Source organism: Hylobates moloch, unplaced genomic scaffold, assembly GCF_009828535.3.
Source record: "Hylobates moloch isolate HMO894 unplaced genomic scaffold, HMol_V3 SCAFFOLD_9, whole genome shotgun sequence".
Taxonomy (NCBI): domain Eukaryota; kingdom Metazoa; phylum Chordata; class Mammalia; order Primates; family Hylobatidae; genus Hylobates; species Hylobates moloch.
In genome coordinates this window covers 58,482,889-58,491,632 of record NW_026652284.1, presented here as the reverse complement: position 1 = coordinate 58,491,632, position 8,744 = coordinate 58,482,889, and the positions used below count along the sequence as shown (strand labels likewise).

The 8,744-nt window shown below is 38.7% G+C and overlaps 1 pseudogene; it reads right to left on the bottom strand.

Moving 5' to 3' along the window:
• Window positions 1–701: 701 nt before the first annotated feature.
• The window catches only part of LOC131384164 (uncharacterized), a 41,396-nt pseudogene continuing 33,353 nt past the window's right edge, over window positions 702–8,744 (bottom strand).

The window sequence follows — 8,744 nt, the reverse complement described above, 5'->3', positions numbered from 1 at the left end:
TGCCTTATGAAATAGACTTGTGATGGCAACATCTGCATCTTTGAAGAGCCCAGTAATTGCTTTTCTCTGTATGTCAGATCTAACAGTGGGAACCACAGTCATTCAACTACAACATTTAAATACAATGAGAATAATTGGACCCTGAGGTGGCAGGGGCCAAGTGGCAGCACTCAACCATCAAAGGCACTGTAATGGACAGAAAATACAAAGTGTCAGTCAGAATAGCCTAACTTATGTAGACCTCTGGCATTGGCTAATCATGGTGTTCCTAGAAGTGAAATTGACAGGAAGCCTACTGCATTCCTACTTTATTTATACAAGCAGAAAACTTCTAGATTAAATGGACAAAAGATTAATCTGAATTATAAAAACAAAGAATCATGACCTCTCAATCAATTTCCAGACTTGAGCTAGTTCACATACCCAGAAAACCTTGAATGAAAGGGATGCTGGGTCCCCTTGAGGAAGGACCCCACTACATTTCCGACAATTTATGCAGTGAATCTTTCTTCCATCCTTCCTGAATGAGACCTCTGGCCTTTTACCAGGGAAACTGTGCATTGGGGAAAAGGAAATGGCAGCAATTTCAGGGAATACTGGACACTGGCTCTGAGCTGAGGTTGATTCCAGGGGACCCAAAACGTCATTGTGGTCCTCCAGTTAAAGTAGGGGCTTATGGAGGTCTAGTAATTAATGGAGTTTTAGCTCAAGTCCGACTTAGAGTGGGTCCAGTGGGTCCCCTGACTCATCCTGTGGCCATTTCCCCAGTGCCAGAATGCATAATTGGCATGGACATACATAGCAGCTGGCAGAACCTCCATACTGGCTCCTTGACTGGTAGGGTGAGGACTATTTGATGGGAAAGGCCAAATGGAAGTCATTAGAATTGCCTCTACCTAGAAAAATAGTAAATCAAAAACAATATTGCATCTCTGGAGGGACTGTGGAGATTAGTGACACCATCAAGGACTTGAAAGACACAGGAGTAGTGATTCCAACCAAATCCTATTCAACTCTCCCATTTGACCTGTGCAGAAGACAGATGGATCTTGGAGAATGACAGTGGATTATCATAAACTTAACCAAGTGGTGATTCCAATTGCAGCTGCTGTACCAGATGTGGTTTCATTGCTTGAGCAAATTAACACACCACCTGGTACCTAGTATGCAGCCATTGACTTGGCAAATGCCTTTTTCTCCATTCCTGTCCATCAGGACCACTAGAAGCAATTTGTCTTCTGCTGGCAAGGCCAGCAATATACCTTTACTGTCCTACCTCAGGGGTATATCAACTATGGCTTTGTGTACTAATCTTATGTGGAGAGACTTTGATTGCTTTTCTCTTCTCCAAGATATCACACTGGTCCATTACATTAATGACATTATGCTGATTGGATCCAGTGAGCAAGAAGAAGCAAACTCACTGGACTTGTTGGTGAGATTCTTCCATGCTAGAGGATGGGAAATAAATCTCAGTAAAATTTCTAGGGGTCCAGTCGTGTGGGGCCTGTCTAGATATTCCTTCTATGGTGGAGGATAAGTTGCTGCATTTGGCCCCTCCTAAACCAAGAAAGAAGCACAATGGCCAGTGGGGCTATTTGGATTTTGGAGGCAACATATTCCTCATCTGGGTGTGTTACTCCAGCCTATTTATTGAGTGACCCAAAAGGCTGCCAGTTTTGAGTGGGGTCCAGAACAGGAGAAGGCTCTGCAGTAGGTGCAGGCTGTTGTGTAAACTTCTCTGCCACTTGGGCATATGACCCAGCAGATCCAATGGTACTTAAGGGTCAGTGGCATATAAGGATGCTGTTTGGAGACTTTAGATGGCCCCCATAGGTAAATCACAACAGAGGCCTCTAGGATTTTGGAGCAAGGCCCTGCCGTCTTCTGCAGATAGCTTCTCTCCTTTTGAGAGAGCGCTCTTGACCTGGTACTGGGCTTTGGTGGAAACTGAACATTTGACTATGGGTCATCAAGTCTCCATGTGACCTGAACTGCCTATTAAGAACTAGGTGCTTTTGGACCAATCTCACCATAAAGTGGGTTGTGCACAGTGGCATTCCATCATCAAATATAAGTGGTATATACGTGATCAGGCTCGAATAGGTCCTGAAGGCACAAGTAAGTACATGGAGAAGTGGCTCAAATGCCCATGGTTTCCACTCCTTCCACCATGCCTTCTCTCCCTGAGCCTGCTCCGATGGCCTCATGGGGAGTTCCCTATGATCAGTTGACAGACGAAGAGAAGACTACAGCCTGGTTCACAGATGGTTATGCACGATCTGCAGGCAACACCTGAAAGTGGACAGCTGCAGCACTACTAGAACATCCCTGAAGGATAGCAGTGAAGGAAAATCTTCCCAGTGGGCAGAAGTTCCAGCAGTACACCTGGTTGTTTTAAACTACTTAATTTTGGGGTAGTATGTTATATAGTAATGGGTAACCGTGACAATATATGAGATAAAATAGAAAGAAAAGTCTAAGAAAATTTCCACATTTCTGACTCAGTTGAGTGAACAAATTTTTATATCTTATTTTTAATTATAAAATGGTTGGAGTTATCAGAAAAATCACTTAATATGGAGGAGGTATTAAGACAAAACATTAGGGAATAATATTTTAACATAGAGCAGATATCCCAAAGAAGGGAGTAATCAATAGCAAAAATTGCTAAACCTAAATCAATTGAGATGTAAACTACAAATACAAATATACAAATAATACAAATATATACATATATCACATTTGGAATGATGTTGATGACCAAAGTCATTGTCTATCTGGTGTATTTTCTCTCCCTATGGCCACCCAATCTGTTTTATTTCTTTTCACTGTTCAATCCTACTTGAATTCAATTTTTATTTCATGTATCAATGACACAATATGCCAATTGTGAAAAGGAAACTGAAATACCCTGTGAAGGTACTTCTGAACTTCTGGCCGCTCAGAATTCAGAAACATATTCTAGATTAACTGGAGAATCTCAGAGCAACACCACTAGGATACCAAAGTTGCATCTCAGGTACTCCCCAGATTTAATCACAACCAGTACATGACAAATCAAATGTATGCCATCTTTACTTCTCCATCAGGGTGTGCGAGTGCATGTAGTTTCCTTGGGTCTCATCTCTTCTTGACTGCCCTGGCATCAGTGTCATTCCTGCTCATATACTGCTTTCTCTTGTTCTCCCTACTTCCTCCCCTCTCTAGTCTCAAGTATTCTGGCCTCATGGATAAGATTGAAAACTTTAAAATACACAGCCATAAGCCAACAAGAAAAAAAATAGTACAAAAGGAAATTGAACTTATGTCAATTTTAAAGATTATAAAATTAAGTTGTAAGTGAATTATGATTCTCCATTTAAAATTGGCCAAGTAAATTTGGTACCCTATTTCTAACTAATGATTGCAATATTGTTTTTGTACTAATTAAAATATTTGGTTGAAAGTACAATATGAAAATGTTTAAGTTTGGGAACTATGTTTGCAACTTCTATAAAGACTAAGTTTAGTGTTCATAATATATAAAGTATTTCTCCTCCTACATAAGAAAGAACACACCAATAGGAAAATAGGCAAAAATAAATAGCCGATTCACAAAGAAAAAAAAAACAAAGTCACTCAACTGTATTAATGGTTAAAGAATACAACTTAATATAACAATGATATATGATTTGCTTTATTTTGGAGGAAAATTAATAAAAGTTATAGTTCACCAAAAATGAAATGTAACTTAATCTTTATCCAAGGACTGTCTTTATATATATCCAAAAATATATAAAGTAAAAATTTTTAGACATAGAAAGTTGATTAAAAATATTGCATTCATAGTGGTATATTCTTCAGATCAAATGGACTAATAGATACATTTAAAAGGATATAGGGTATCGTTTTCCAAACTTGGCTTCAAATCAATTGGAAAAACTTCTTTAAAAGTTTTGTGCTTGGACCCAACTCCCTAAATTTACATCAGAATCTCTGTGTCTAGGATTGCTTCACAGCCGTTAATTTAAGAGGAATGTAAGTGTGTAAAAATATAAATAAACCACAATTGGCCATGTTTGATCATTCCTAAAGCAGGGTGAAAGATAATTTTTTAAACTTTTTAAAGTTGCAATTAAAAAATCAGAAACTCTGCCTGGAAGGTTATTTATCTAGAAATAAATAAAATTTTGCAGAATATTTGTAATTATAAAAACAGTATATTGGGCATATTTATTCCCTCACACAGATCTTACTTACACCCATTCATTGTTAAACATTTACCCCATGCACTTTATTGCTTCTCTTCCTCTCCCTCCTCCCTAGCTCTATCTCTATTTTTTTAAGATCTATATTCCTTCAATTGGGCATAGGCTAAATACATTTTATATTCCATATCATTTAAGTCATATCCATACTACTTTCACTCTCTAATGTTTTATATTATTGGAATCATATTATTATATAATTTTTCTAATTTTTTACTGATGTCTTCTAACAACTTATCTGCTCTTATAAGAGCCTATATTAGTTCTACATTTGTACACGCTCTATTATTATTTTATTACAAAGCATATATTGTTGATAAATGTTTTTCTGGGGGCTATTCCTTTTTTATATATGCTTTACATATGCTTTTTGCTTAACTTTCTCCTTTTGATTTTCAGTATATGTAGGTTCTATGTAGTTTCTAATGAATATTATTTAATTATGGACTGGGCTATACTTTGTAAACAATAGTGGGAAAAGGAGGATCTCGTCAAAAACAAAACACTATCTAATCAAATTTTTCATTCTGTTGGCCTCAGGAACACATCACCTCTCTTTTGAGGGATTCAAGAGGTTACCTATGTTAAAGATTCTCTGTTCTGTAATCTGGTAGTCTCCAGATCTCCTTCAAACTCTTCCCATATAACCGCCAGAAAAGATTTTAAGCTAGGATGCTGGGCTATAAATATGAGAAACAGCATGTTAGAATTGCTTTTCCTCTTCAGCAACATGTCACTTGACATTTAACAATATGAACTGGGATTGTTACTAGGGGATTTAAAAAAAATTTACATGGCTAATCTACACTTCTAAATCTCATTGCCTTAAAAAAGTGACCATTAGATAGATAAATTGGAGCTATATAACTTATTTAGGTAAACCTATATTCAATTCTAGGCTTGAGGAAAGAACTTGTTTCTGTGATTTAAGTGCAAACAAGTATCAAGTACTTAGAAGAATTCATGTATATGTTTATGGTTGTGAAGGAGGAGAATAGGGTCTGGAGACAGGGAGCCTTCACTTCAGCCTCCTATTGGTCACAGGACAAGTCTTTATTTGCATAGGGTATAACCACTTCAGCCTCTGATTGGTCATGGGCCAAGCCTTCACTTCAGCCCCCAATTGGTTGTGGGCCAAGTCCTCATTTACATAGGGTGTAACCAATAGGAAACCTCTAAAGGGTACTTAAATCCCAGAGGATTTGCAACTGGGACTCTTGAGCTGCTTGCTTGAGCCTGCTCCTGCTCTGTGGAGTGTAGTTTTGCTGCAATAAATGTGTGTTTTTGTTGATTATTTCTTTCATTGTTTTGTTTGTATCTTTTGTTCAATTCTGTGTTTAGCTCACCAAGAACCTGGACAACTCTTGTCAAGACCCTCCCTCACCAGCAATATATTTTGGTGAGCCAGCCAGGAGGCAAGCCAAAATTCTGGGATTTTTTTTTCTTTATTTTTTCTCTCCCCCCTGCCTTTTTGTTTCTGTCCTTTACTTTTTTTCAGTCTTTCAGCATCTGTTTCCAAGTAGCTCCTTGGCAATTGAGGGCAACTGGCTGGGTCCATTCTCTGCTGTTACCTGAAGCCCAGTGACTTAATGGGGATAGCTGCCCTTCCCTGAAGGGGGAAAGACTCTTTTCTTTCCTGGTTATAGTCCATGATCCCTACATGTGATGCAGTTGACAGAGGTAGCTCACCTAGTGTGCACTCACACATGTTTAGGGTGACTTAAAACCTCTTTTCTCATGCTAAATTCTCCTATAGGGTTAGCCTGTAATGGCAAAATATAATGTCTCTTAGGTGTTTTGACCACCCTTCTCCTACTCAGTGTATTCAGTTGGCTGAGGATCTTTGGGGCCCACAAGCTTTAGAATATGTTCTACATCTTGGACCTCCACTGAAGGGATCTTGTCTCTTTTGGCATCATCATATTATTTGTATAGATTGGCCTGCCCTTGCAGAAGACCCACTGTCATGGTGGTGGATTTTTAACCATTTCTTCTCTTGTCCAGGGCCTGAGTGGAATAGTCAACCCTACTCTTTCAATGTTCATGACCAAAATCCACCTGAGAAATTAGTCATAATCTCCATGACAAAAGGAACTCACCCAGCCTCCAGGTCCTGTCATTAAAGTTTATAGGTAACACTCTAGTGGAATGGGAAGCATGGGAAAGCATAGTCTTATAAAATTATAGGGACATTAGAAGTCAAGGCCTTCATCTATGGATAAAAGGAAAGCTCATATTGGGCCATCAGTGGTGGAGAGAACTTTCCCAAATTGGTACTGGCACCCATCTAAGATCAGGGATGTCTGACAGACTAAGATGAAGGCCTAAATAAGGACACCCTTGGGGACCTTGGGGCCCAGAATTTTTCCAGGGGGACACCCCAGGTAGAATTTGGGTCACCAAATAAGCTAGACCCACTTTTTTCTTCCAGACCACTATGGGCAACTTTCCATACATTCCACCTAATTCTTCGCTTGGCTGCATCCTCAACAGTTGGAATCAATTTAACCCTGATCATCTAAGGAGAAAATGTCTGATTTTTTACTGTAATACTATATGGCTCCAACATCAGCTGGACAGCCAGGAATAATGGGAGTCCCCTTCCCATTGTAAGGAATTAGCGTAATAATACTAAATTCTCATCCCACTCAGAGGGAAAAAAACTATTCAACTCCCACTCCAGCCCTGTTACACCTTAGGGAAGTAGCAGGAGCCGAGGAATCAGTCGATGTGCATGCTCTTTCTCCATAACTGACATAAAACAATGCAAAGAAAAGCTAGGGAAGCTATTCACAGAACTGCAGAAAACCTGCAGATGGTTCCAAACTTTGACCTTAATCTTTGTTCTCTCCAATTCATTCTAGCAACCTGTTGCACCTCCTTGAAAAGGGAACATTTTTTTAAAAAAAGCAGAGTCTTATTCTGTTACCCAGGCTGGAGTGCAGTGGTGCAATCTCTGCTTATTGCAACCTCCAGCTCCTGGGTTCAAGTGATTCTTTTGCTTCAGCCTCTTGAGTAGCTGGTACTACAGGCACACGCCACCACATCTGCCTAATTTTCGTATTTTTAGTAGAGATGGGGTTTTGCCATGTTGGCCAGGCTGGTCTTGAACTCCTGGTCTTAAGTGATTCACCTGCTTCAGCCTCAGGAATAAATCTTTGAGGCTGCCCACTGGTAAGCAGACAATGTATTCACCTGAAACACTCAGAGCAATTACCCAGGCTCAGACACAGTCACCACTACTGATCCTAATTGAGACTATAACACTTCCATGGGAATGGACAACTAGACCAAAGGCTAGTTCTTGAGGCTCTTATTGGAGGAATGAAAAAAAGAATAAGGTGGTAGATTATAATAAAGTAAAGGAGGTTACACAGGCAAGGAGGAAAATCCAGCCATATTTTATTGCAGGCTGGGAAAGCCTTTAGAAAATATACCCATCTGGACCCTTCCTTTTCAGAAGACAGTGTTGAGCCCTCTTTTATTCCTAGTATTACTACCTCCAGTATGAACTCTTTTTTTTTAAGTGATTACTCTATCTAGAAGTTTATATATTTTATCGATGCTTTAAATAAATACTCTATGTCATATCATTTCAAGCCCAAAGAAATGTATAAGACCTATAATTTTGATGTTTTTCAATTATTTTAAGGTTATAAGCATGTAAAATACTGTTGATATGTGAGAATACATATAAATACCACTAGCTAGCTTATTTTGAGGAGAGATTCTCTAAATTTTTGTCCAGAGTAGATTGATTGCCATTTCTTTGATGTGGTTCTCAATACCTTGCTTCAATGTTTTAAAGCATATAAAAATTTGAATACTGTTTAACCATATGTATTTCTTTGTAGGCTAATATTTGTAAGGATTAAAAACATTACAGCCCCTTTTAGGATTCAGTAATATTAATAAAATTTGAGATATATGGGGTTAAAATACAACAAATTAAGATAAAAATTGTTAAATTATACAGCTGTAGAGCAGAAAATAAAAACCGTGTTCTAAGGGGGCAGGAAAACTGTTAAGTGCACCGTGAACTACCAACCATGTGCATCAGTGACTGGGCAGAGAGTAGGGAGAATGACAAGATGGTTAAGGGAGTGAGCTGTGGAGCCTAACTCTATGGGAACATGAATATTTAAACTATATAGTGCCACCATTTATCCATCTTTACAATAGGGATAGTACTAAGTTTTTGTTTGCTTTTCTTCTCAGTTGACTGGGTTATTCCTTCAGTCTGTCTTGCCACTCTCGAGGCCCACCTGAGAAGAACTAAGGTAATTTCTAACAGCAGGAGACTCCTTGGAAAAAACAGAAGGCGCCACAGAAATTATTTTACGAGAAAACTCTGTTTTCCTCATGGAACCCAAAGAACTATAAACTGACAGGTCCTTCTCAAAATCTAAGGCTCTGCTCTGTTTTGCATCATGATACCTGACCTTTCTGACTTTTGAGAGCATCAGAAATTACTTTAGTAGGGGAAAAAGATAT